Below are 27311 nucleotides of genomic sequence, written 5' to 3' on the forward strand. Positions count from 1 at the left end.
ACCTATATGTGCAACCATATGGTATCTGTCCTTCTCTGCCTGACTTATTTCACTCAGCATAACACCCTCAAGTTCCAACCATGTTGCTACACATGGCCAGATTTCATTCTTTCTCATTGCCATGTAGTATTCCATCATACAGATATACCACATCTTCTTGACCCATTCATCAGTTGATGGACACCTAGGCTCTTTCCATGTTTTGGCTATTGTTGAGAGTGCTGCTATGAACACTGGGGTACATGTGCCCCTATGCATCAGCACTCCTGTATCCCTTGGGTAAATTCCTAGCAGTGATACTGCTGGGTCACAGGGGAGTTCTATTGTTAATTTTTTGAGGACCCTCCACGCTATTTTCCAGAGGGGTTGCACCAGCTTACATTCCCAACCACTGGTCCTGTTCTAATTAAAGTTTGTTAATTCCTGGGCCTAACAAACAGTAGAGTAGCTCTACGTTTTGCCAAATTGGGAAATTTTGGGGGCCCCAAAGGTTTAGCTGGTAGACTAAGGCGGCCAGAATGGGAGAGCAGGAAGCACCAACTTGGCCCAAAAAGAAGTGAGGTTCTTACTCATTATTATATATTATTATTATATAACCCTTAACTTATAAGCAATAGTATCCTTATTCCTGCAATTAAAGCTTAGGGCTCTCGCTCAACAAAGCTTACCCCTGCCACTCCCAACCCGTTCACTGTCTCCCGACCAGGAAGCCATTGTTGGTGACTTACGCTCTTTTTCTCTTAAGCTTAATTTTAGACAGCTTTCTGGGTGCAAAAACATCAGGGAATGTAAAGAGGATCAAAAACTGCTACATCTGACATACTTTTGTGCATCAAAATAAATCCTCGTCCCCCAATTTTCACCCGGGCCTGAGTGATCTAAAAAAAATCTCTACAGAGGTACCCTTTCTCAGCAGACATGAACTTGCGCCCATCTCTTTTTCTACCCTCGCTATTCTAAGGACTCGAGTCAGAAAAAGCCACCAGCTCAGGCAAAGGGAAACGCACAGCAAAGGACGTTGTTCACCAAAGATGAAACAGAGGCNAGCGTGTCACTTGCGCTCGTAGCGCTCGCGCCTGCCCCTCCTCTCCGACGCACTGGGCAGGCGCGGGGCGCGCGCATGCTCTGCAGGCGGACCGCTGGGTCTCGGAGTCGCTGCAATCTGTTGCGCCGCCGCCCGCGGGAGCCGGCAGATCCGGGTCTCGTGGCTTAGAGTGACGTGGTCAGTCGAATCAAAACAGAGGAGGGGAGGAAGTCAGCGGCCAGGAGCAGCAGCGGTCGCGGCGTCTTGAGTAGCCGCAGCGTTCCGGAAGCTTCAGGCGGTTTTTCTGCCGAGCCTGGATCCCGGCCCCCATCCTCCCCGCCCCGTCGGTTGTTGTCTGGGCGGGTGAGTGTCTCCCTTTCTATCTCCGCCGTTTGCCGGCCCACCCTCCCCTCTCCCTGTTCTCCTGGGGGCTCCTCAGGCTCTGGGGAGCTGCGGCTGCTGCGGCATAGCGGGGCTGGCTTCTCGGGATCGGTGGTTCTCCGGCCGGGCTGGTGACTCTGCACCGGGAGAAGCCCGCTGCTGCCGATCCCTCGCCCCCCCGGCGAAGAGCGAGGCAGAGAACCTGCAATTTGGCTCTCTCTGCAGGAAACCAGAGTCGGGGCTTAGCAGGAAAGTGGACAGTAGCCACGGGTGGTTTTATTTTTAGGGCAAGACCGTCAGCTCGGGTGGAGGCGTATAAGGGAGTAAAAAAGAGAGTCGTAGCCGAAAGGAAAAACCCACAAACCCTGAAATCCACACTGTCATTTACCTCTATTTCTCTAGGTTTGATGAAGTCATTAGGATGCGTCCTTTGTTGTGATTGATGAGCAAGGAAAGCTGCCATGCAGATAGCGGGAGCTTTATTTTAGCTCTTATTGTGGTGTGGGTTTAAAGTATTTCCCTTTTTTCTTTGTCCAGTTAGTAGAATCAGAGCTGACAGTGAAGAGGCAGTACCCTTTATAGACAGATAATGTGCGATAAACTGTTTACCGGAGTACCTAAAGTCCAGTGTTGCAGTTTAAAGCCAAAGTTTTCCGAAGTGTCCGTTTCTGTGTGTGTGTGTGTGAGGATTTTAGCCAACATAATGTTTGTTAGCTGTAAGAAGTCAATAGGATGTTTTCAGTTGTCCTAGTTTGCAAAATCGAAGATTCGGCCTTAAGTAGAATGTCTTGGCTTTGCATGGAGAGCCGGATGCGCCTCACGCACGTAGTATCTGCGTTTGTTGAGGAGACCTTCCAGTTTTTAGGTGTTATTGTTAGAAACCGTTGCCAGGTCTACATGCACAGTAACTTGGACGGTGTAGAAGACCTCTCCGGTGTTTTAGTCTTGAGACCCTATTCACTGGAGGTTGCAGAAAGCTTGTGTTCCCTTTCACTTCAGGTAGCTGGCCACGCAGATTCTTCTAGTGTAGCCTGCTTCAAACCCTGCTACCCTCCGTGACAGCATAGAGACAGAGGACCAAACCTCCTCTTTGCCCTAAGCTGGTGTTTAAAAAAATTTTTTTTTAAAAAAATTTTTTGTCCCAGGGAACTGATTGAGGTGTTTCTTTGGTAAATGGCAAAAAGGAGAAAAGAAGTATGTGCTAATTGATTGCTCCTTATGAAATCCAGGAAGAGTACTTAGGCTTGGGCTACTTCCTTGAAGGGGTATCCTTGTGTGGTATAACATGGATCTCTTCTTAACAAATTTCTCCGATGTGTGCAGTTGAGATCTTTTTTCTTAATACCACAGTTGGAATCCTGCTGACTTAGAAAAATGAAAATATATTTTCTTGAAGTTCTTTTTTTTACCTTTTATGTAACCTGCAACTGAATATTTTTGCTTATATGCAGTAATTTGTAATAATTGGAGAATTATTACAATTAATAAACAAACAAGAAAATAAGCCATTAATAATCCTGCCATCCAGAGATGACTAAAATGTTAGTAGTGGTTTATATCCTTCCAGACTTCTTTTTTGCAGTTAGACATTTTACAGAAAAATGGTATAATTGCATATGCTTTTCTGTAACCTTGCTTTTTCAAATAGTGGTACTTTGGAGTAACAAAATGTATATTTTAATAGATAGGGACTTTTGGACCTTAATTTTTAGGGTATATTCACTGTATGTTTGCCAAACCGTGATTAAAATCGTGGTTTTAAAAGATTTCCTCCCAAACTTTTATGATAATATAAAGAAGTTAATATGCATTGTGTGGCCGTATAAGGTTTTCTTGTTTAACCCTTGGGAGAGCAGGCACAGAGTAGCCTAAGTTGACAATAGGAAGTTTAAAAGAGTTTTGCTAATTTAGTGATTTGATTCAGGTAAAGCTTTATTTCTGTTCCATAGCTACACTATGTTCCAAATGCCAACCAGCTGTTCAGGCCTCTGATAGTGAGGTCCTGAGAGATTTTACTTTATGAATCACACTTACGAGTGTTGGATGTATGCCTGTTTCGTCCAGTGCCTTCTTGGTGGTGCCAAAAGAAAAGGATATGTCCCCTTCTTCTCAGCTTCAAAAGATGAGTACTGTCTAGGAAGTACACTAAATATGCTAATAATCTATTTACGTCTGTTAGTCATGAATTTACTTAAAACCTTTAAATCTATTTGTATTCTGTATCTCTTGGGTAATTAGTCCCAGGTGTTTACTGCTCATTTTGTGGCTTAGTTCTTTTTTTTTTTTCTTTATTTACCTTAAATTGTAGTGGTTTATTCTAAGTTTGGCCACTACTTCCCATCGCTACTGCCTCTACCTTTGCCAACTTTCACCATCTCTGACCTGCTGTAGTAACCTACTGGTCTCCCTGCCTCCACTTTGGCTTTTTATGGTATGTCCCCCTTAACACAGCCCAGAGATCCTTTAAAGTGTATATAAGATTATGTTGTCTTTTTTTTTTTTTTTTTTTTTTTGNTCTGTTACATTCAGAACAAAATCCAAACTACATGTTCTGGAACAGCCCCCTTCCCTTAACTCACATTGCATTCCCCTGCCTAAATTAGTACCCTAAGGCCTGGCCATGTCAGTTCCTGTGTTCTAGACACACTAGGACAGTGCCTGGAACTTGCTAGGCTTGTTCCTGCCTTAGGGCATTTGAGCTTGCTGTACCCTGTGGCTTCAGTATTCTCCCAGATCTTGCTGTGGCTGATTCCATCAGGTCATTTAGGTTTCAGTTCAGATGTTGTTTCTTTGAGGAAATTTCTCCCCAGTTATCTCTCCATTCTCTTTTAATTTTTTTCATAACATTTTGCACTATCTGGAATTTTCCTATTTTTTTAAAATACTCTGTTTCCTATGCTAGAAGTTAAACTCTGAAAATGGGGATGTACTCTCTGCATAGTGGGTACTTAATGAATGTTAGTTGAATGAATGAACTTGCTGAACATGTCTGTATTTCCTCTTGAACATACAGTCTGTTTTAGATCAGTTTTTTATATGGAAGAATACTAGTTTTCAGCCTTTTTTTTTAAATAGGGCAGTACCTTGATTCTCTTACTTAAGTAATTCTTGATGTTTGGGCCAGAGCATGACTACATTCTACTTTAGACTTGTAAAATTAATCCCTGGGAGGAATGGTTTTCAGGAATCTACATTTTCAACAAGCCCTTGAGGTGATTTTAATGCATATCAAAGTTTGGAATGTTTCTTAATATTTTAATGGCTTTTCTCTGGGAGATTACTTCTTGCTTTGTAGGAGTAATGCTACCATTTTGGGGAATGCTTTTACATGTTAGGTACTATGCTAAAAAATTACACTTTTTCTATTAACTGTACATGTAGAACAACTCCGACGTAGGTATTCCTACTCTCATTTTATACGTGATGGAACTGTGACATGGTAGGTGGCAGAAAGTTAGACTTGAACATATCTGTTAATCACTGTACCCTACTGCTTCTGAATTAGTGTTTAGAATTGTACACAGTACTTTGGTTTTGATAGGCCATGTTTTTATTGAGGGCAAGGTAGTGTATTCTGTCTCATTTCCAACCCAGTCCTTAATGAAGTCCATTGTTTTCTTGGTCTTTTTGCCTGAAGTTGCACAGGCAAAGTTGCAGAGGGAGATGACCTCTGTAAAGACTCCTAGGTCTTCTTGCTTTTTTGCAATGAGAGCCCCCAGACTTAAAGTCAATTTTAAGTATTTGGAATGTTTTCTCCTTCCTGTGCATTACCTTGTGTTCCACACACCAAAAACCTACCACTTTCTGCCTGCTTGTGTAGTCATTTGAATTCTTTCTATATTTTTTCCATTGATGTGAGTGATTTACTATTTGGATGACCATTGAATCATTGTAAACTGAATAGATTTTTCATTGCCAGACCCCTTTTGAAATGAGTTTAAAAAAAAAAAAGCAATGTTAAATTTGATAGGTGTGTTGATTTTTTTGAGGTGGGGGAACTTAATCTAGAGAAATACTGGTTGTCTTTAGTTTCTTCCCAGTCTTTAAGCCTGGCTAACTGTGTTTATCTTTGGAGGCTCAGGTCACACATGACCTTTATCAGAGCTCTGTCCTCACCCATCTCAGGCTTCTGTAAATAGCAATGTTTCTGCTCCCGTCACTTCACTTTCTGTATTTAATGGTCTGTGGCTATCTGGCCTATTCGGTTGGAAGGCCCATGAGGTCAGGGAGGACCAATTAGATAATCAGTAGGCCTTTGATGTAACAAATAAACGAAGAAAAATCACAACTTTAATCTGTGTTTGTAAAATATGGTACATTGCTAAAAGGAATTATTTGGGATCTTTTCCCATATAGTTTAATAGGACTTAGAACAAAACCTCAATACAAGACCTAAATTGTCCAAATTAATAAATAGTGATGATATATTGGTATATGAAATATAAAGATTTTGCAGAAAGTGAAGCACTCCCAACTGTTCTTTCTTATATTTTAGCTTTTATTAGGACTTTTTACGATTGTAAAACTTCTTAGATAATTAACTGCTACATGCTACCAGCTTATAAGTAAAGGTATTCTTTTGGTACATGTTTATGTGCATATTTGTATTTTGGCCCCCATAACAAGTACTAACCATATGAATGATTGTTTCTTTTTTTAATTAAGAAAATTTTTTTTAACGTTTATTTATTTTTGAGACAGAGAGAGACAGAGCATGAGCTGGGGAGGGGCAGAGAGAGAGGGAGATACAGAATCTGAAACAGGCTCCAGGCTCTGAGCTGTCAGCACAGAGCCTGATGTGGGGCTCGAACCCACGGACCGCAAGATCATTAACTGAGTGGAAGTTGGAGACTTAACCGACTGAGCCACCCAGGCGCCCGATGAATGGTTGTTTCTATAGTTAGGCACCTATCAGTAAATCCTACATTTGGATAAAGAGCAATTTGGGCACTTTAGAAGCCATTTTGAAAAAGACTGCAAATTATTTGAGTTTGAAATTAAACAGTTGTTACCTGCCTGAATATCAATAATAATGGCATTGACAATTTATGACTATATTTGCCAGCCCCTTGAATTCCTTCACACACTTGACATTTACCTGTCACATCAATCCTCCCAAGTCAGATATTGTTATCCCTAATTTACACTGCAGGAAACAGGCTCTGACTAGTTAGGTAAGTTGCCCAGGGTAAAGCCACTGGTACTGTTGGGATTCAGACCCAATTTTCCCCTGACCCAAAGCTCATGGACTTTATATGACAATAGTATTGACCAGTCTTCCATGGTCATAGAAGTTATATTAAGTAAACCTACTTGTTACAGCTATTAGAATATGCTAGTAGAACTCCTTTCATGAATTGTTCTATTTAAACTTGAATTGAAGATGGATTTCTAATAACCCCTCTTTTTTTTTTAACGTAAGATATGCTTGTTATTGAAAAGCTGTGAGACTGTAGTATATGAAGCCCAACATAACAAAATCTACAGTCTTCTCATTTCAGAATTTATCTCTGTACATGGTATTTTCTTCCAGTCTTCTATGTATGTATGTATGTATTTATAATGAATTTTGGGGAGGGGGCATCAGTCGGTTCAGAGTCTGACTCTTGATTTTGGTTCAGGTCACTATCTTGAGATTCGTAGGATCTTGCTGGCCCAGTGTTTGGCTCCGTGCTGGCAGCACATAGCCTACTTGGACTTCTCTCTCTCCCTCTCTCCTTCTCTGCCCCACCCTGCCCCCAAAATAAATAAATAAACTTAAATTTTTTTTGATGAAAAATAAAATGCATCTTTGGTGTAAATGAGATATAAAATCCACATAAGCTTGTATCTTAGTTTAGTTTTATGGGGCTTTTTTTGGTTTAACTTACTGACCTTTTTTACCATGGCCTTAGAAACTTTCTACACTTGATTTTTAACTGCTACATTTTATTTATTTTTTATTGTTCTAAATCTTTCTTTTTTTAGTAATCTCTACTAAAGAGATTTGAGTTGGGGCTCAAACTCAAGATCCCAAGATCAAGAGTTGCTCACTTTTCTGACTAAGCCAGCCAGGCACCCCTTAACTGACTGTATTTTAGAAGATATTTTGAATAAACTTGATTACTTGGAGTTTTCATTTAATATTGGACATGAGTGTCATTTCCAGTTTCACCATTATAAATGATATTGTGTTGAACCTAAGCTCTGAATGGTTAGAGCAACCAGTCTAATTGTTTTTTTAAAAGTTATATTTAAGACATTTTAATGATTTGAAACATGGTGATTTTAATAATAATTTGACAAGTATATACAGCATAGATATATTTGTGATGCCTAGAAAATTTACATGAGAGTTTTTAAATAGAGATTACCTCAGAGGGGAGAACACTTTGCTATTTCAAAAAAAAAAACCTTTTTGAATTTGAATTTTAAAACTATAAATGTGTATTGCTTAAAAAAATCAACTCCTGGGGCACCTGGGTGGCTCAGTTGGTTGAGTGTCTAACATTCCCTCAGATCATGATCTCAACAGTTTGTGAGTTTAAGGCCCCGATCAGGCTTATGGCTGTTAGTGTCAGATCTTCTCTTCCCCTCTCTACTTTCTCCCCTGCCCCTGCTCACGCTCTCACTCTCAAAAATAAATAAAACATTTAAAAAAATTAAAAAATAAATATAAAAAAATCAACTCATTTGAAAAATTAAAATCTTGCTTCTAAACTAAAACCTAGTTTTTAGATGTGTAATAGGGTTTATATTTTGTTAATAATATCTTAAACCTCAGTGCTCTTGTTTTGGAGAAAGTTACCTTCTCATAGCTTATTTTCCTACTGAATTTTCGTTTCCTTTTTTAAATTTAGGTCATAGCACAGATGTGAGTCTCAGTTTTTAAAAATACAAAATGAAGCTGGGTTTTGCTTGACTGAACTCATTGACAAGTACTACATGTGCAGTGTTTTCAGAATTTAACAGCTTATAATAAAGATGTTTCAGATCAAGATAGGAAAGCAGTAAGCAACTTCATGATATATGCCACAGACTTAGAGGTCAGTGTTCTGGCTGCTATCTTGTTTTATATTACTGTATACTTTTTAAAATACAAGTTAATTTTTTTTTACATGGTATGTATTTTGTTGCTTTGTTACTCTTAGCAAAGGAGGCACCTGGGTGGCTCAGTCAGTTAAGTGTCTGACTTTGGCTCTGGTCATGATCTCATGGTTCATGGGTTGGAGCCCCACATCAGGCTCTGTGCTGACAGCTCAGAGCCTAGAGCCTGTTTCAGATTCTGTGTCTCCCTCTCTCTCTGACCCTTCCCTGCTCACGCTGTCTCTCTCTCTCTCTCTTTCAGAAGTAAATAAAACATTAAAAACAATTTTTTTTAAGAAACAAAGGTAATATTAAAAGAAACTGACTTGCTTAAAATGTTGAAGACTTTAAAAAATAATCTGTGGTGTTTGTTCAGATTTCATCATTTAATAATATTGGTTTATCACATTGGTCCTAAGCATTTTTCCTTCCATCACGAATGGCATTTATGTGCATCTGTCTATAAATGTGTTATCTAGGCTATAGCATGGATGAGAAAGATTACATGAATTGAGAGAGTAGTAACCATATTCCTTTCTGTTCAAGAAATCATATAGCAAGCAAATGAATGAGAGAAAAAGTCTTGATTCCTCTCTTTGAATGATATAAATCATTCACAAAGTTGTAATATTACTTGTGATGTACGTCACAATTTCAGAACACGTTAGTACTGTATTTTGTAATAATAGCTGTTAAAAATTGCTTTCTTAACATAAGTAACCTCTATCCACTGATTTGGTATTACATAGTATGGAATTTTTATTATCATCTTCTGTTGAATTTTTCTGTTTGTAACTTAGGAAAAACAGCCTTTTTTCCTTATTTAAACATTTTTTTTTATTCAGGGGGTGCCTGGCTGGCTCAGTTGGAAGAGCATGTGACTCTAGATCTTGGGGTCATGATTTCAAGCCCCATGTTGGGTATAGAGATTACTTTAAAAAATAAATTAAAACTTTTTTAAAATTTAGAATATGTCTAATAAGTATTCTGGTAGAAATTTTAGAAAACATTTTCAGAATATGAAAAATTTGGTTGTGATATTGAATGTGAAGATGATTCATTTGAAAAGTTTTCCTTTTTTTTGACCATTTACAATAAATTTTACCCCAGACTGTGAGAGAATCTTTGGGATTGCACAAAAGTAAGGAACAGCCAGGCAAGGACAGGAAATTCATAGGTGAGGGACCAAGATTCAGAACAGAAGATTTCTTTCTGCTCTTTATAGCAGAAGAGTGATAGCTGAGCCCCAGGGGAATACAAACTTGCCAAAGCAGTATACAGAGATCTCAGGCTGAGAGAAGATAAATTTCAAACGTAAAGGCTTAAGAGTTGAATTGGCCCAGAGCATTTTACAGCTTATAAAGCACTCTTACACATTCTTGCTTGATTCTTAAAACAACCCTTTAAAAAGAATAGTTTCAGTTATCACTTTTGTTTTGTACATAGGGAAAGTGAAGTCAAAGAGAAGCTAATTTATCCTTTTCTCAGCAGTGCCATAACTCGAATTGTTTATGTAAGATGTATTCTTTCTGCTATCCCATTGTGTTTTAGCCTTAGGTGATTCCAAGAGTACAATCAAATATAGGTAAGGGAAGTCACTGAGGAAAGAGAAGATACTCTCTAAGACGTAGGGAAATAGAATTACATTAACTGAGAGTTTTTAGAAAACTGGTAGCAGCCCTGGGGGTGGACGTTTTATAGAATCTTGTGCTGCAGAGATATGGAGGAATTAAGGAGCTGAGGAAATTCTTGATGTTGTTGAAGAGTTAAGCTTTTAGAAACAATGGGATGGAAGGTTAGTTGGGAAGAGAAATAATTCTTTTCTTTGCTTTTGAGCTTTCTCCTGAGAGGTCATTTGTCTGTGACATTTATTTTGGCTGTTAATTATACACTGGTGTGTAATTATTATTATATGAGTTAATTAATAATTAACTTGATTGGAGCTCTTAGACATAAGGGATGCCTTTTATTTCTTTTATATCCTTTGAACTCTTCTGCCAGTTACTTAGTCCCCTGAAGCCTTGTTAGATATATCCTTCAGAGGAAAGGAGAAGTGAGAGAAGACATGGGTTTGAATCCCACCTCCACGTTGTGACACTGGGTAAGTCACTGAACCTCTCCAGGCCTCAGTTCTTTTCTATTTAAATGAATAGGTGAGAACTGCTGCATCCTTAAATTTTTAGTAGTACCACTTGTGAAGTTGTGATTTGCTGAACTATGAGTAAATGAAGGCTTGTCATCCTCATACATTTAAATAATGTATACCCTAGCTTTACAGCGATATCTTGCACAGACCTTTTGGTCACATTCATCTTGTTTCTTGTATACGTTCCCATTAAATTCTGTGAAAGATAAGTATTTTGTTGTTATTCTTTCTAGCCTGCTTTGGTCTCTTCCCTTTGAATAGTATGCTCTTTCTGAAAGAGTGTCTTGAAGCTTTTTGTTATCCTGTAAAAATATTTGTAAGAATTTCACAGATGGCTCTTACTGTATTTTCTCTTGTAAATAGCTCATTCTAGGTGAAACAATATAGGATCACCGTATTGGATCAGTATAGAGAATATAATAGGGAATTTGTAACTATCATTGCTTGGCTAGTAATTTGAGTTTTAAAATTTGTCATAGAATTCAGGGAGTCTTAATTCCTAAGCACAGAGATTGTAATAATTAGGGTATATATATTGGGGTTTATTTCAACATGTAAATTATTTTTATTTTTATTTTTTTTGAAGTTTATTTATTTAGAGAGAGCTCATATGAACAGGGGAGGGGCGGAGAGAGAGAGAATCCTAAGTAGGCCAGCACAGAGCCTGATGGGGGGCTTGATCTCAGGAACTGTGAGATCATGACCTGAGCCAAAATCAAGAGTCAGATACTTAACCAACTGAGCCACCCAGATGCCCCTCAACATTTAAATTAAAAAAAAAAAATGTCTTTAACTTCTCCCAGACATAGCTTCAGCAGTTTTTAGCAAATGATTGACTAATTTGAACTTGTGTCTGCATCCTTTTCTTGCCTATTTCCCATCAGAGATGCAAATGTAGTTTAAGAGAAAACTTAAGTCGTTGGTAAGAAGTAATAGAAAGTCAGTTGATAGTCATCTAATTTCTGTACTGCTCTGAAGTTGTCTTTGTAAGATAGAAACAAATGTCACTAGCATGATTGGCCATATCTGAAAGATGTGGAATGAGTCCTGGTCAGGAATTTACATTGTAACTTCCCATCCAGAGGCCATCTCATACTAGATGTGTGATCATGGTCAAATTACTAGCTTCCCTGAACCTATTTTTCTCATTTATTTTTTATTTTATTTTTTTAGAGAGAGTGAGTGAGTGCATGCACGAGTGGGAAAGGGATAGAGGCAGAGGGGGAGAGAGAATAGTAAGCAGGCTCCATGCTCAGCACAGAGCTGGATATGGGGCTCGATCTCACAACTCTGTGATCATGACTTGAGCTGAAATCAAGAGTTGGATGCTTAACCAGTTGAGCCACCCGGGCACCCCCTGATTTCCTCATTTAAAAATAGGGATAATCTCCTGCTTTTGACTTTGTCAGAAGGGGTGTTGTTAAAATGTGAAAGTAGTTAGCTAAGCTACAGGCAAATATAAACTACAGGTATGGCTATGTTTACTTGAGATCCATTTTGATAAAAGAATAGAGCAAGTGAATATGTGTTGTGTATGAGTGAATTTGAACACCTTATTACATTGAGACGTTGGGTCATCTGATAAAATTAATCCTGACTGTTTAATTGTAGTATATTGGTATAAAGCATGATAATGATATTTTACTCAAATTAATAGGCAAATATTTTGTTCTCCATGTTTAATATGAAAGACGGCCAAAGTTTTGGAATATCTCTACTCTTTGGTTTGGTCATTTATCTAATTTACTATGGGATAAAAACCTCTGCATAAAAACTTGGGGTCAGAAAGCTATTTCTAAAAGGAAATTATTTTTAGAGGTGAGTAATTACCTCTGTCATATAATTGGGAATAAGGTTAAAAACAGAGTGGAAAACAAACTCAAATGTAGTCTCCCTGAATGTCCTGGAGGCAGTTTTAGCAGTTTCTGGCATTTGGTTCACTTTCTTGGTTTTATAACTTTGGAGCTTTCATCAGTAGAATTGATGCTTTTTAGAAAAAAATGCATAGAATACTTATTCTGAGTTCCCCATTTCATTGACCATCATTTCTATTTTCTGTCTTAAAAAACAAATTGCATGCATTCTAAATTGTTACTTTGCATTTTGTTCTTGCTGTGGGTTTTTATTTTTATTTTTTAAATGGAGAGAATTTTGATACCGTTTTTGATCACCATAAAGATTTGATTGGCTATTTGAAAAGATGATTTCATCATAAATCACTTTCTTAAAATCGCAGTGGAAAGATTATTTTCATCCTCTGCTTTGAATCAACCTTGGTTATCTATCTCTGCTTTCTCAAGAAGAGCCCTATGTTTGCATGGAGAGAAGCAGCAGTGTTTTTTCTTTAAAACTGTATTTAAAAAAAACCTTAAGTATGTTTGTACCTTTTGGTACTAAAAGGTAAAATAGTATAATGAGTTCCTGTGTACCCATTAGCTGGCTTCAACAATTATTTAACTCATGGCTGTTCTATTTTGTCTATACTTCCCCCTTGCCAGGATTATTTTCAACTAGTTTCCAGGCATTGTATCTCAGTAACTGAAAATATCTAGTGGTATCTCTCAGAGATAAGGACTCTTTTTGGATGTGATAATTGACATTGTAGCTATGGTAAAAAAAAGTTAGTAATTCCTAAATGTTATTTGATCCAATCAGTATTCAAAGTCCCTTGTTCTTGCATAAATGTCCTTTTATAACATTTGTTTGAATCAGGAGTCAAACAAGGTCTGTACATTGCATTTGATTGATGCTGCCTTAATCTCTTAACCATATCCCTGCCATATTTTAATGTTTTATTTATTTACTTTTTGCCGTTTATTTACTGATAAATCTGTTAGTTTTCCTGGATTTAGCTGCAACATCCAAAAAATTTTTCCTTATTATACGAGTTAATGTATGATCATTATATGATACTTCAAAACTAAATTGTATAGAGGCACCTAGGTGGCTCAGACAGCTCAGAGCCTGGAGCCTGTTTTGGATTCTGTGTCTCCCTCTTTCTCTGCCCCTCCCCCAATTGTGCTTGCTCTTTTTCTCTCTCTTTGTCTCTCTCTCAAAAATAAATGAATAAACTTTTTTTAAAAAGTTAAAAATATAAAATATATAAAGTGAAAAGTAAAATCCTGTCACCCAGAGATACCCAAGGTTTAAGTTTTTGGTATGCATGCTTTCAAATTTTTGTTTGTGTTTTAGTGCTTTTTTTAACCATGTGTATGTGCTATGCTTATTTTTATATCCTATTTGATATACTTTAACATTATGTTCTGATTATTTCCTCATGTCCTTATGAAAGAAAATGATACTGCATAATACTTCATAGAATGTATCATAATTTAAACAGTCCCTTTTACCCAGACATTTAGATTGTTCCAGTTTTTCACTCTTACAAAAACCATCTTTGTACATAAATCTTTGTATTTCAGATTTTTTAAAATAGAAACGGAGTTGTTCAGAGGCCGTGAACACTTTTTAACTTCTGGATTCATAGTGCCGTGAAAATTTATAATTTTGTAATCTCAAATGCCTTAGTTGAATGTGGTTTCCTCCCAATTCTTTTGCTCTTTTTATTTTATTTGGGATTTTTTTTTAATGTATACAGTATTATTTTGTAAATTTGTTGGTATTTTCCATTGTATGTGGTAGCTCTTCCACAGTGGTCAAATAAAATATTCACCTAAATTGCCTTCTAGAATAACTACTGGGTTTTTTCCTTCTTAATTGTTAGCAGGTTTTCCTAGGCCATTTATTAAAATATTGATTCCTTCATTCATATGTGATTTAAGCTTTGATGTATAGATAAATACATTTTGTGGTTGGTATGTTCAGAAAATTCTATTAAAAAGAATTTATTTCTTACTTATTAAGTTGTTGTATTATCTTTATCCCTCTCCTTCCTCCACCTTTGTTTTTCTCCTTGCTGTCCCATCTGTGGTATGCATCCAAGGTGTTTTTGATTTTGGATTTGCCTTGGGAAAACAAAACTAGTCCAGTCCATGTCTTTTTCCTTTTTTTCTTTTTTATGTGTATTTTAAAAAATTTTTTTTAATGTTTATTTAGTTTTGAGAGAGAAAGACAGAGCATGAGCCAGGGAGGGGCAGAGACAGAGAGGGAGACATAGAATCTGAAACAGGCTCCAGGCTCTGAGCTGTCAGCACAGCCCAACCTGGGGGTCGAACTCAGGAGCAGTGAGATCATGACCTGAGCTGAAGTTGGATGCTCAACTGACTGAGCCACCCAGGGACCCCTGTGTATTTTTGAAAATATTTTTTATTAAAGTTTATTTATTTTGAGAGAGAGGGAGGGAGAGAACATGAGCAGGGTAGGGACAGAGAGGGAGGGAGAGAGAGAATCCCAAGCAGGCTCCATGCTGTCAGTGCAGAACCCGACTTGGGGCTCAAACTCAGGAACCGTGACATCATGATCTGAGCCCAAATCAGAAGTTGGATGCTTAACTGACTGAGTCACCTAGGTACCCCTGCCGTTATTTTAAACTCAATTTGACAAAACATTATATCAATATTGATAGTTTTGTGGTATTTATACATTGTTTTAGCATTTTGATTTCTTGTTAAAGCTTCTACCAGAGAATGAATAGGAGCAAGGAAATAGAAACTTTTTTTTATTAAGTTTTTTGTTTTAATTCCAGTATAGTAAACATACGGTGTTCTATTAGTTTTAGGTGTACAGTACAGTGACTCAGTAATTCTGTATATTACTCAGTGCTCATCGTGATAAGTGTATGTACACTTTAGGGAAAGGTAAACTTTGGAAAACTGAGTTTGCAAAGAATGATTATCTCAGATTTAGGGCAAAGGCTGATTTTAGAAGTATCCATTTATATACTTAGTCATTTTTTGTTGATATAATTTGGTTCATTTTGTAATACATTTACTTATAATGTTTAGAAGCCTTTTTATTATATATTAAGTCTAGCCTACAAATTCAGTGATGACAGAGGTTCATATAGAGGGTTAAGAAAATTTAGCATATTCAGTTCAAGAGAAAATTGAGATGCATTTATTTGTTCCTAGAGCTAATGGTTCTGGTAGTGGGAAGAACAAGAAGCTTCCAGTAAGGTTAGTCTTTTAAAAAGTTAATATTTTTTGAATAGTTCAGAAGTGTCATTACTACTTCTGTCCTGTAGCCACCCTTTCCAGAGGCAACTGATTATATAAATATTTTAAATACTAAATTCTTAAGGTTTTAGATTATTTGCAAACCATTCTCTAGAGATAAAAATTAACATTTAAGTTATTTAATGTGTAGGAGTTTTGGCAACAACCTTTAGTATTTTGGGTTGAATCATTTGTTTAATGTCTGTGTGAATGTTTACATGTATATACAAATTGGCATACCCTTATGTAAATATGTACTTTTTAAAATATTTTTTACATTTATTTTTGAGAGACAGAGAGAGGCAGAGCACAAGTGGGGGAGGGGCAGAGAGAGAGGGAGACACAATCTGAAGCAGGCTCTGAGCTGTCAGCACAGAGCCCAATATGAGGCTCGAACCCACAGTCAGACACTTAACCAACTGAGCCATCGAGGTGCCCCAAGATATATAATTGGATTCAAGCAGTAAAATGTAGTATAGAAACTTAGGAAAACAAGAAAAAACATCACCTGATCACCTTAACAGAACCAGTACAGTCATTTTAATGTAGCATAAATCTTCCCTGGGTTTAAATTCTGGGCAAGTAGTAATTCCACATACTTTTTTCCTTAACCACAAGAATTTCACATTGAGCATACTGGATTTCTGACTCATTTCTTATGAAGGAAATGAATTTTTAGTAATTTTGCTCTTGGAAGCAGGGCAGGGAACTAACCTTCATTGAAGAAGAGAGACAACTAGAGATTGGCAAAAAAAAAAAAAAAAAAGTTTAAGGGTACATATTTTTTTTTATAATTCAGCTTTGAGAATAATAAAGGAAAAATCAAGTTGTAATTCTGGATTGTTAGACCTGATTGCTTCCCTCCCCCTTCCTCCTCTTCTTCCTTTTTTGCAAGTAAGCAATAAACCCGATGTGGGGCTTGAACTAATGACCCCAAGATTAAGGGTTACATGCTCCACTGACTGAGCCAGCCAGGCGCCACCATCCCCTCCCTTCCTCTCTGTTTTAAGGAATGGATCTGAGATGTATAAAGGATAAGCTGACATTTCGTTATGTTTTGATGTGGATATTGGGGGATTTATTTTAAAAGGAAAGGAAAAGACCTAAGTCATGCATTCAGTTTATCTTGGGGCCTCAATGGAGCAGGGACAGCAGAGGCCAGAGACTCTAAGTCATAAAACGTAAAGGGATTGAAAGCTTGTTTGGAAGGTCAGAAATATCTGATATACAGTACTCTACTTCAAGGAAACATTAATTTATTAGCCTCTTGGTAGAATTATAGGGAGGGTGATCCCAAAAAGTTTCTGGAGAACAATGGATAACTGGAATTAATAGCATATTACCCAGTATTGCTAATTTAAGATAAGTAAAATGTCAGTAATCGATTTCTTTTTATCATTTGTAAGGCCTTATCTTCTCTGATTTGTGATAAGTTTTGTGTTCTTCCCTTGTTTTTGATACCCTTGACAGTTTTGAGGAGTATTGGTTAGGTATTTGTAGAATTCCTCACAGTTTGGGTTTGATGATTTTTCTCATGATTAGACTTAGTGTTATGTTTTGGAGGTAGAATACCACAGATGTGAGCTGCTCTTCACATCTTAATAAAGGGTACATAATATCAACATGATTTGTTATTCATGATATATACCTTGATCTTTTGGTTAAGGTAATATTTGCTAGGTTTCTCCACTATAAAGTCACCTTTGCTTTCTATATTCTACTCTTTAGAAGTTAAGTCACTAAGTCAGGTTGACATTCAAGGTCAAAGGAGAGTTAAGCTTTACCTCTTTGAGGGGTTAAATCTACTTACATTATTTGGAATTCTGTATGGAAGATTTATTCCTTTCTAACCTCCTGCTTTCCCTGCTCTGTTAGAGTATTTAAAAATAAATCACAGATCATTGATAAGAACATTTTTATAGTTTTTTTTTTTTTTTTTAAGTAACTGTACACTTAATGTGGGGCCCGAATTCACTGCTCCAAGATCAAGAAGCACTGTCTATGGACAGCCCCCCAGGTACCCCTACAGTTTTGATACATGTTGCCAAATTACTTTTCAGAAGTGTTGTAGCTATTAGCTGTAGGACTAGCAGTGTATGAGTAAACTTTCATGGTACTTTCTGTGTTTTGTTTTTAGGTAAAAGTTCCCATTAATTTGCATGTATTTGATGACATAGTTAAGGTGAGTTTTTTGAAAGTAAACTCTACGTCTCAATTTAGGATTCAAATTCAAGATCAAGAGCCCCATGCTCTACCAACTGAGCCAGCCAGGCACTCCAGGGTGACTTTTTTTTTTTTTTTATGTTTGTTAATTAACTATATGACTCTGACAGGAATTATCTTTTTCCTTTGGCTTTCCCTATTTCAAAGACTTTTTAGAGCCTCTCTTGGCTATTTTAACTCTTTTGTCTCTTAGAGATGTAAGATTTATTTACCATTTTGCTTATAGCCCTGAATATGTATTTATTTATATTTATTTTTGAGAGAGAGAGACAGAGATAGAGTGTGAGGAGAGGAGGGGCAGAGAGAGAGGGAGACACAGAATCTGAAGCAGGCCTGTGGGGCTCGAACTCATGAACCATGAGATCATGACCTGAGCTGAAGTCACACTTAATCCACTGAGCCTCCCAGGTGCCCCCAAGCTTCAATTTTTAATGATCGTCAGGGTTTTGCCTTTTATTCAGATTTCATGACCATATCCTCTTTCTTAGTCCTGTTGTATTTTTAAATTTTTTTTCTTGTTTCTGTTACATTTTACCTACTGGTAGGAAATTTGCTATGCATTGGTAAAGTAAAGAAGTAAGCAATTTAAGGCCATTTATAGGTAAAGGTCATGTAATGGTAGTTCCATTGCAAATTAATGTGAGAACTGTTATAGGTTACTCTAGGATATGATTGGATTATTTCCTTTAAAAATTCATAACTGAATCATCCAAGCATTTTGTGTTAAAAGCACTTTTAAAATATTTACTGTTCTGCAATATGTTATAAAAATTGCTAACACATTTGAAAGTGACTTTTATCACCTTGAGACCTATGTTAACATTTTGTTACATTTTGGGAATTTTTGTTACTCCTAAGTATTTGTAAAATACTCTCTTTTAAAATAACTTAGAATATAATATTTTCTTAAAAGGATCTCACAAAACCAAATATTTTCTTCTGTAAGAAGAACCAAAATGAAAATTCACATATGCATACTAACATAGAAATGCTTTCCTCCCTAAATCTTTAATGGTTTGGAAGACAGTTTTGGTTTTCATGTGAGTTCTTGACCCCTGTGGCAACAAAAATAGCTCCAAAATAAAAGAGCTTAAGTAAAATTATCAAAAGAAAATCTAGGGTTTATTGTTACTCTTCAGCTCTGTCAGCATATCAATGTGTTAAAACATTTGAAGAAAATGAAAATACTTACCAAGTATTATTTCATGTTGTCATTGGATGTTCTTTTCTTCTTATTGTTTTAAAAATTTTATTTATTTTAAGAGAGAGGGCAGGGGAGGATTAGAGAGGAAAAGAGAGAATCCCAAGCAGGCTCTGTGGTGTCAGCATGGAGCCCAATGCAGGGTTTGATCCCATGAACCATGAGATCATGACCTGAGCCTAAATCAGGAGTAGAAAGCTTAGGTGAGGGAGCCACCCAGGTGCTCCTGGGTGTTATTTTCCATTGCTGTCTTAGGATTTTAGATCTGTTTTTTATGGTTTGTAATTGTATTAACTCTTCAGCTGATAGTCTGAAAAATAGATAAGTATTTAAATAGAAAAATATGTAGGGCACCTGGGTGGTTCAGTCGGTTAATTGTCTGATTTCAGCTCAGGTCAGGTTCTCACGGTTCGTGAGTTCGAGCCCAGTGTCAGGCACTGTGCTGACAGCTCAGAGCCTGGATCCTGCTTCCGATTCTGTGTCTCCTCCTGTGTCTCTGCTCCTACCCCACTAGTGGTCTGTCTCTCTCTCAAAAATAAATAAACATTAAAAAATTCTTAAAAATACATAAAAATAGAACCTTATGAATCTGGCTTTGGAGCCACCTAGAAGAAAGAGAAGCAAATAACCTACAAAATTCTCAATCTTACTATGATATAGCAGTAGATTAATATTCAGTAATATAAAAAGCTGCTAAAATCAATAAGACAAAAAGTTTGAGGAAGAAGAAATATAAATGCCAATAAATGTGAAAATATATGCAGCCTTTTTGGGATTAGGAAATAAAAAACAATGAGATATATTTTGGGGGCCTGACATTTTTTTGAGTATATCCATATGTAGTTGAGTATATCCATATATTATTTTACTATCAGTGATAATATTATATATAATTACTATGTTATACAGTTAGTAACATGTACTGTGTGCTGTTGAAAGAATTCAAACTGGCAAAGGCTTTTTGTAAATATCTTTAGACCCAGAGATTTAGTGGGTTTTTTTTTGTATTTAGCTCCACAAAAATAGGGGCATAAAGATGTTTGTTGCAATATTAACAAAAAAATTAGAAAGTCCATGGGATGCCTGGCTGGCTCAGTCCATTGAGCATGTGACTCTCGATCTCAGGGTCATGAGCTCAATTCCCCTATTGGGGGTAGAGATTACTTAAAAAAAAAACAATGGGGGACATCTGTGTGGTTCAGTTGAGCCTCCCAACTTTGGCTCAGGTCATGATCTCCCCATTCGTGAGTTCAGGCCCCACGTCGGACTTGCTGCTAATCAGCACAGAGGCCACTTTGGATGCTCTGTCCCCCTCTCTCTGTCCCCTGCTTGCATGTACTCTTTCTCAAAAATAAGTAAACATTAAAAAAAATTGGAAAATCTCTAATCTCTGCTACAGGAATGCTAAAATTGTGTGTTCATGTTTTTATGTATTGAAAGGTCTGGAGGCTTTTTATGCTACGAAAAGACAAATTGCAGAACATGTAAGAGGTGATCTGTAAGATCTACCAAAATGATATATGTATATACATATTTATAAGGGTGTAAATACATATGAAAAGTATTCACAGTGGACTTTAACCAGTACCTCTGGGGAGTTGGGGAGGAATTGGAAAGTTGACATTTTTCGTTTTACTCTATGTACTTCTGGGGATACTACTGATACCAGGTGATCTGATAAATCTAACACTGATAACTTTGCTATTCTATGCTTTGCTACTAAGAGTGTTGAGGTTCATTAGGAACCACTTTTAAGAAGTTTATTTCCCGGGGCGCCTGGGTGGCTTAGTTGGTTAAGCGTCCGACTTTCGCTTGGGTCATGATCTCGCGGTTCGTGGGTTCGAGCCCCGCGTCGGGCTCTGTGCTGACTGCCAGCTCGGAGCCTGGAGCCTATTTCAGAGTCTGTGTCTCCCTCTCTCTCTGACCTTCCCCTGCTCACGCTGTCTCTCTCTCTCTCCTAGAAATAAAAAAAAAAAAAAAGTTTATTTCCCAAGGAATCAATCCTGTGCATAAGCATGTAACTCCATGGCATAATTCTAGAGAATAGTATAGTGAAACTACAATATCTACTTTCTCACCTTTCCCAAAGATATAGCAGGCAATTAAATTTGACTCTCCGGAGGTGAAATAAGGTAAATTAAACCCACCCAGCATGAGCTGGAGTGTTTAAGGTTTAATAGCAGATTATAAAACAGTTAACGGCAATTGGAAAATTTCCTCAGCATATAGAAACAGGATGACTCAACTGACATATTACAGCTGAACTCTACTGGGAAAGGTTTGTTATTTGCAGTGGGAGGAGGAAATGACCCGGATCTGAGGGCATTTGCCCTCCCAGCATTAAGAGTATATTATTTCACTTCATTTCTATGGTAGGAGTTGTTTAAGAGAGGATAGTTTGAGAGCTTTAGATGTGTGCACTTGTTTTGTCCTTTATGAGGCATAAAAAGCAACCATGAGGGGTGCCTGGGTGGCTCAGTTGGTTAAGCGTCTGACTCTTGATTTCATCTCAGGTCATGATCTCATGGTTCGTGGTATTGAGCCTCGTGTGGGCCCTTCACTGACAGTGTGGAGCCTGCTTGGGATTCTCTCTCCCTTTCTCTCTGCTCCTCCCCTACTTGCTCTATATCTCACTCTCAAAATAAATAAAAATAAACTTTAAAAATGTTGCTCAATTTTTGGGCAAGACAGAACTGGGTTACTGAATCAGAATCCTGGTATATTAGAATTTATTTCAGAGTGTTTTACAGATACCTAGAATTTATGTCAAGGTATAGAAGGGTATTTTACAAATACCCAAGGGTATTAAAAACAGTGCTTCCAATGTCCTTGTTTCAGAGTTGTTCACCTCCTCCATCTATGTCCCCAATGTGAGAACAATGCCAAATAGTACCCAAATCATGGTCTTGACTCTTATAAGCAACTAGCTTTATTGCAATTAGTCATAAAATGTCTAAGTCATAAGGGGCACCTGGGTGGCTTAGTCGGTTAAGCGTCCGACTTTCGCTTAGGTCATGATCTCGCGGTTCGTGGGTTCGAGTCCCGCGTCGGGCTCTGTGCTGCCAACTCAGAGCCTGGAGCCTGTTTCAGAGTCTGTGACTCCCTCTCTCTCTGACCCTCCCCTGTTCACGCTGTCTCTCTCTCTCTCTCTCTCCAAGAAATAAAACATTTAAAAAAAAAAGTCTAAGTCATGAAATATGAACAAAACACTGAAAAAATTCAAAATAATCCAGGGGAGGAGGGAAGGAATTGCATATGTGTACAGATAAAATAGATGAAATGAAACAGGCCGTTGGTTGATAATACTGAAGCTTCTGGAGAGTTCTGGTAGCTTCTGGAGAGTTCCTACACAATTCTACTTTTTCATATTTTGAAATTTTTGATAATCATTTAATTTATACATTAGTAATTTCCTATTACAATTAATACTTGCAATAGCAGTCTGACTGTGGGCATAAGTTAACCAACAGTTTATAGGTTGCTTTTTTTTTTTAGATGTTTGTTTTTTTTGAGAGACAGCTGCTTAACCGACTGGGCCACCCAGGTGCCCCTGATAAAGCAACTTCTTAATGTCTCCGGACACATGAGATTTATTTTATTATTATTATTTTTTAATGTTTATCTCTCAGAGAGACAGTGCAAGTGGGGGAGGGGCAGAGAGAGAGGGAGACACAGAACCTGAAGCAGACTCCAGGCTCTGAGCTGTCAGCATAGAGCCTGATGCAGGGTGTAAACCCACGGACCTGAGTTGAAGTCAGATCCTTAACAGACTGAGCCACCCAGGTGTCCCTGGACACACGAGATTTAAATGTGAAATGGGATTGGTTAAGTTTTTTGCTCTAGTGATTAGCTGCTAGTGTGCATTGATGCTTGTTCTGAGGTCCTAGCCAAAAAGAACTGTTTCCATTCTGTTTTCAAAAAACCAGTAACTTTAAGTGGTAACTACTAACTGAAAACTAAATGGTACTTAAAAAAGCTCAAGTCTATGTGAAGAAAGTTCCACAGAAGCATAGAACTATTGAGGAATGTCCTATTTATAAATGCATTTTCTCATTTTACTGGAGACTAGTTAATACTGACATATACTTTATTTTTTCTTANAATCTCCCTCCCTCTCCCCAGTTATTTTTCCCCTTCTCCTCCCCCATGGTCCTCCGTTAAGTTCATCCTAATCCACCTATAGTGCAAACATACGGTATCTGTCCTTCTCTGCCTGACTTATTTCGCTCAGCATAACACCTTCAAGTTCCATCCATGTTGCTACACATGGCCAGATTTCATTCTTTCTCATTGCCATGNTAATGTTTTTCGGGTGTGGAGTTGGTGAGTTCCTTATAGATTTTGGATATTAACCCTTTATCTGATATGTCATTTGTAACTATCTTTTCTCATTCTGTCCGCTGCCTATTAGTTTTATGGATTGTTTCCTTTGCCATGCAGAAGCTTTTTATCTCGATGAAGTCCCAGTACATTTTTGCTCTTGATTCCCTTGCCTTTGGGGACGTGTCAAGCAAGAAATTGCTGCGGTTGAGGGCAAGGAGGTTGTTTCCTGCTTTCTCCTCTAGGGTTTTGATGATTTCCTGTCTCACATTCGGGTCCTTTATCCATTTTGAGTTTATTTTTGTGTATGGTGTGAGAAAATGATCTATTTCATTCTTCTGCATGTTGCTGTCCAGTTCTCCCAGCGCCATCTGTTAAAGAGGCTGTCTTTTTTCCATTGGATGGATATTCTTTCCACTTTGAATACTGACATACACTTTAAAATTCTAGTTGATTTACATGCTCCTGGCATATATAGATACAGAGAAAATAAACTTTAGAAATTCAGCAAATATTTATTCATTGCTGTGGCTTAAGCAGCAAAGGAGGTGTTTGGAGACAGAGCAATGACTGAAATAGGTTCCTGCCCTCAAGCAGCTGTGGGCTTTTTGGAGGTGGGGGTGATGGTGATATTGGTGGAATCTAATTTTGTTACTCAAATGGATAAAAAGGAGACTTAAAACTAGCTGTGTTTTACAATTTTTATGGGTGATGATAGAAACAGGTCTCCCTTTATAAAAGACAATTTGTTAGCATTTCGGTGTTCAGAGGCTACAGAACTGGGTAGGTAGTAAGCATTTTAGTATTTGAATTTCATTAAAAAAACTTATTAATATCTTTTAATTTCAAATGGCATTTGATTAACCTGGGGAGGCACAGATAGGAAGAAGGGAAGGACCAGTTTTAAGTGGACATTTGTTTTTGTCTACACCAGTACAGTCTGAGCCCTTTGTCCCTCTGGATAATTTGAAAAGAGAGGTGAGAAACAGGCTTTCGAGGGTGAGTTTTATCTGCCTATAAGGGTAGGGTATATTTACACTCAGGGTTTTCTGTTAGATATGTATAGTCAGTTCTCTGACATGAAGGCTAATCATTTTTTTTTAAAGTAAATAGCAAATGAGTTTTTATTAAATATTTAAAAAATACAGATTTTGTGCCAACTTATAAATTCCTAATATAATAATAAATTGATCTTTTGAACCAAGAAAACAATATAACCAAAACTTCATTTCAAATGCAAAGCAGTTATACTTTGTTTAAGGGTGGTTCATATTAATGCATAGTTTTTAAGAAAAAGATGATTGCTATAATCAAGTATATAACCACTTAGTTATGTCTAAGTTCTATCTGTTAAAAATATTCTTTTAGAGAATCTAGTTTAAAAATCTTACACTTTTCTTCAATGATTTTCTCCGGTAATAGAGGCAGTCTTTAATGGACAGCACTCAGGAAACTATTTGACCATACGCACATCATCCTGGTATCTACCACACAGGTCTCCAAGGGAGCCCAGCTCCAATTTGTGAGGTAGGCCCAGTTCAGAATGGCTAACAATGAGGTGGTAACGAATGATAATACTAATCATTCTGAAAAATTAACAACTTTAGGTATCTTTGTTTTGGGTTTCTATGGTTCGAGCACATCCAAAATTTCTTCATAGTCTGCACTCATTCCCTTTGCCCAGCGACCAACTGTGACCATTTGATATGAATTCTGGCTGTCAGGGCAGTCTTTCTTAAAATATTCCATACAGTCACAAAGTCTGCAGCAACCACCATCCACATAAAGTCCTTTGGGATTATCAGGACAAGATCTGGACAGATGTCCCATTTCCCCACAAACAAAACATTTTGCGAAAGAAAATTCACCAAGAGCTGGATCTACTTTCGTTTTGCACTTGTTTGTTTCATACTCTGTGGATCCACACCAGTAACATATTCCAGTGCCCATATCTTGATTCTCAATGGCAGCTGCACAATGTGCAATCCCGTGCCCAGGTTTTCTATAAAGGAAACATACCATTGCACTTTTCTTTGCTGCTTGTCTTTTTAGTCTTCTTCCTTCCTAGCCACTATCTTTCTTTAAAGCAACTGCAATTTCTTCCCTTACCTCCTGACTGTTGCTATCCCTTCCCCATTATGAACCATCTGTGGGTTTTGCCTTAGGTATTCCAGGAATCCATTTACATCTTCACTTAAATACTCCTTTTTCTTTTTGTTCTTTTTGTGTTTTGCTTGGGGTGTATCATTTTTAACAGAGAGCCTATGGGCTTCAAGTTGTTTACTCTTTGGTAGGTTTTGGTCTTCTCCCTCAAGGGGACCCCTTCTTCATGTCCTCCCATGATGTTGCAGCCAAAGGTCTCTTTTTATGTGTGGGAATAATTCGTGCCCACCTGGTCATGATTTCATCAAAGTTACCTTATCAGACGCCCACGAATCCTCCATGGCAGTCGAGTTTGAGGCTAATTATTTTTTTTTAAAAGTTTGGCTAAGACCAAACTGTGAAGTAATCAGAGTTTGTATTTGGTATTTCCTACCTTCTGGAGAGTTAGGCTCCCCAGTGTAGGTGGATGGCAACTCTTCTTCGCCTTTCAACCCCCAACTCCCCCTTAGCCCAGGCAAACAGATCTAAGAAGATACTAGATGGAAGTAGGATTGCCTTGACTGTTTTGCAACTTGATTTCACCTCAGTCTATCTTGTGTATTTCCCCAGATCATTACAAAGAAATCTGCCTTGTTCTTTCCAACAGCTGTGTAGGATTTCGTGTACTCATACTATCATTTATTTAATCAAAATCATAGGGATGAAAGATAACACACTTTGCTTTATCAATTTTTTGCTCTTATAAACAGTGAACATCCTTATACAACAATGTTGCGTGCTTACTTGGATATGGATAACCAAGTTAACAAGATAAATTTTTACCAATTTTGTAATAGATGAAAGTGATACTTTGATTTGTACCTATTTTGTTTTTTGTTCATTGGCTCTGTATTTTCCTGTGAATGTGACCTTTGCTCGTTTCTTGTTAGGTTGCCATTTCTGTGTTGATTTTTCAGAGTTTTCTGTAAATTAAGGAAATTAACCTAATATGTGTTGGAAGTGTTTTTCCAAGTTCTTTGTCTTTTTATTTTACAGTATATTTCTGGTTGATAGAAACTTTTATAATTTTTGGCTGTCACAAAAGTATTATTCCTTTATAGGTTCTCGGATTTATGTTCTTGTGCATATATCCTACTTCTTGTAGTTATACATTTGTGACTTTTAAAAGTTAAACTTTTTCTGTATTTTGGAAGTCTTAATATATGAGTACACATTGTAAGAAATGTTTAAAAATTGACAAGAATGAAAGCCTGCCCTTAAAATTATATTCTTTTCCCTAGAGCTAATCACTTATTAAGTTGGATGTATAGTTTTCACTCTTTTTGTGTGCATCATACTAAAATTTAAAAAGCAGTTATCTTACCATCTATTAATTATTGATTGTTGAAAGTGGTCCCTTTATCATATTCTAAATTTCCCCTTAAAAATCATGGGTCAGTTTGTGTGCATTCTATTCTTTTTATTTTTTTTAATGGTTATTTATTTTTGAGAGAGAGGGAGTGAGAGAGAGACTGCATTCTTGTGCAAGCGGGGGAGGGACAAAGAGAGAAGGAGACAGAATCTGAAGCCTGATGCAGGTTCAGCACAGAGCCTGATGCAGTGCTCAAACCCAAGAACCGTGAGCTCATGACCTGAGCCAAAGTTGGATGCTTAACCAGTTGAGCCACCCAGGCATCCCAGTGTGAGCATTCTATTCTGATACATTGCTTTAGTTGCTCTAGTTGATTGTTTCTA

The 27311-nt window shown here is 37.4% G+C and overlaps 1 protein-coding gene and 1 pseudogene across 4 annotated transcripts in view; one reads left to right on the forward strand and one right to left on the reverse strand.

Moving 5' to 3' along the window:
* Window positions 1–1128: 1128 nt before the first annotated feature.
* SMIM14 (small integral membrane protein 14) overlaps window positions 1129–27311 on the forward strand; it is an 82591-nt gene continuing 56408 nt past the window's right edge. The window contains exons 1-2 of one of the 4 annotated variants that reach the window (XM_077758918.1): window positions 1129–1387; window positions 17868–17912. The gene's annotated coding sequence lies outside the window, so the exon portion shown is untranslated. Of the gene's footprint in view, window positions 1388–10550; window positions 10572–17867; window positions 17913–24908; window positions 25002–27311 lie in introns of those variants that run through there. The other 3 variants (XM_077758917.1, XM_077758920.1, XM_077758919.1) reach the window with 3 other exon arrangements.
* LOC144227296 (zinc finger CCHC domain-containing protein 9 pseudogene) lies at window positions 25056–25874 on the reverse strand (annotated as a pseudogene).

Source organism: Crocuta crocuta, unplaced genomic scaffold (assembly GCF_008692635.1).
Source record: "Crocuta crocuta isolate KB4526 unplaced genomic scaffold, BGI_CrCroc_1.0 scaffold223, whole genome shotgun sequence".
NCBI classification, from domain to species: Eukaryota; Metazoa; Chordata; class Mammalia; order Carnivora; family Hyaenidae; genus Crocuta; species Crocuta crocuta.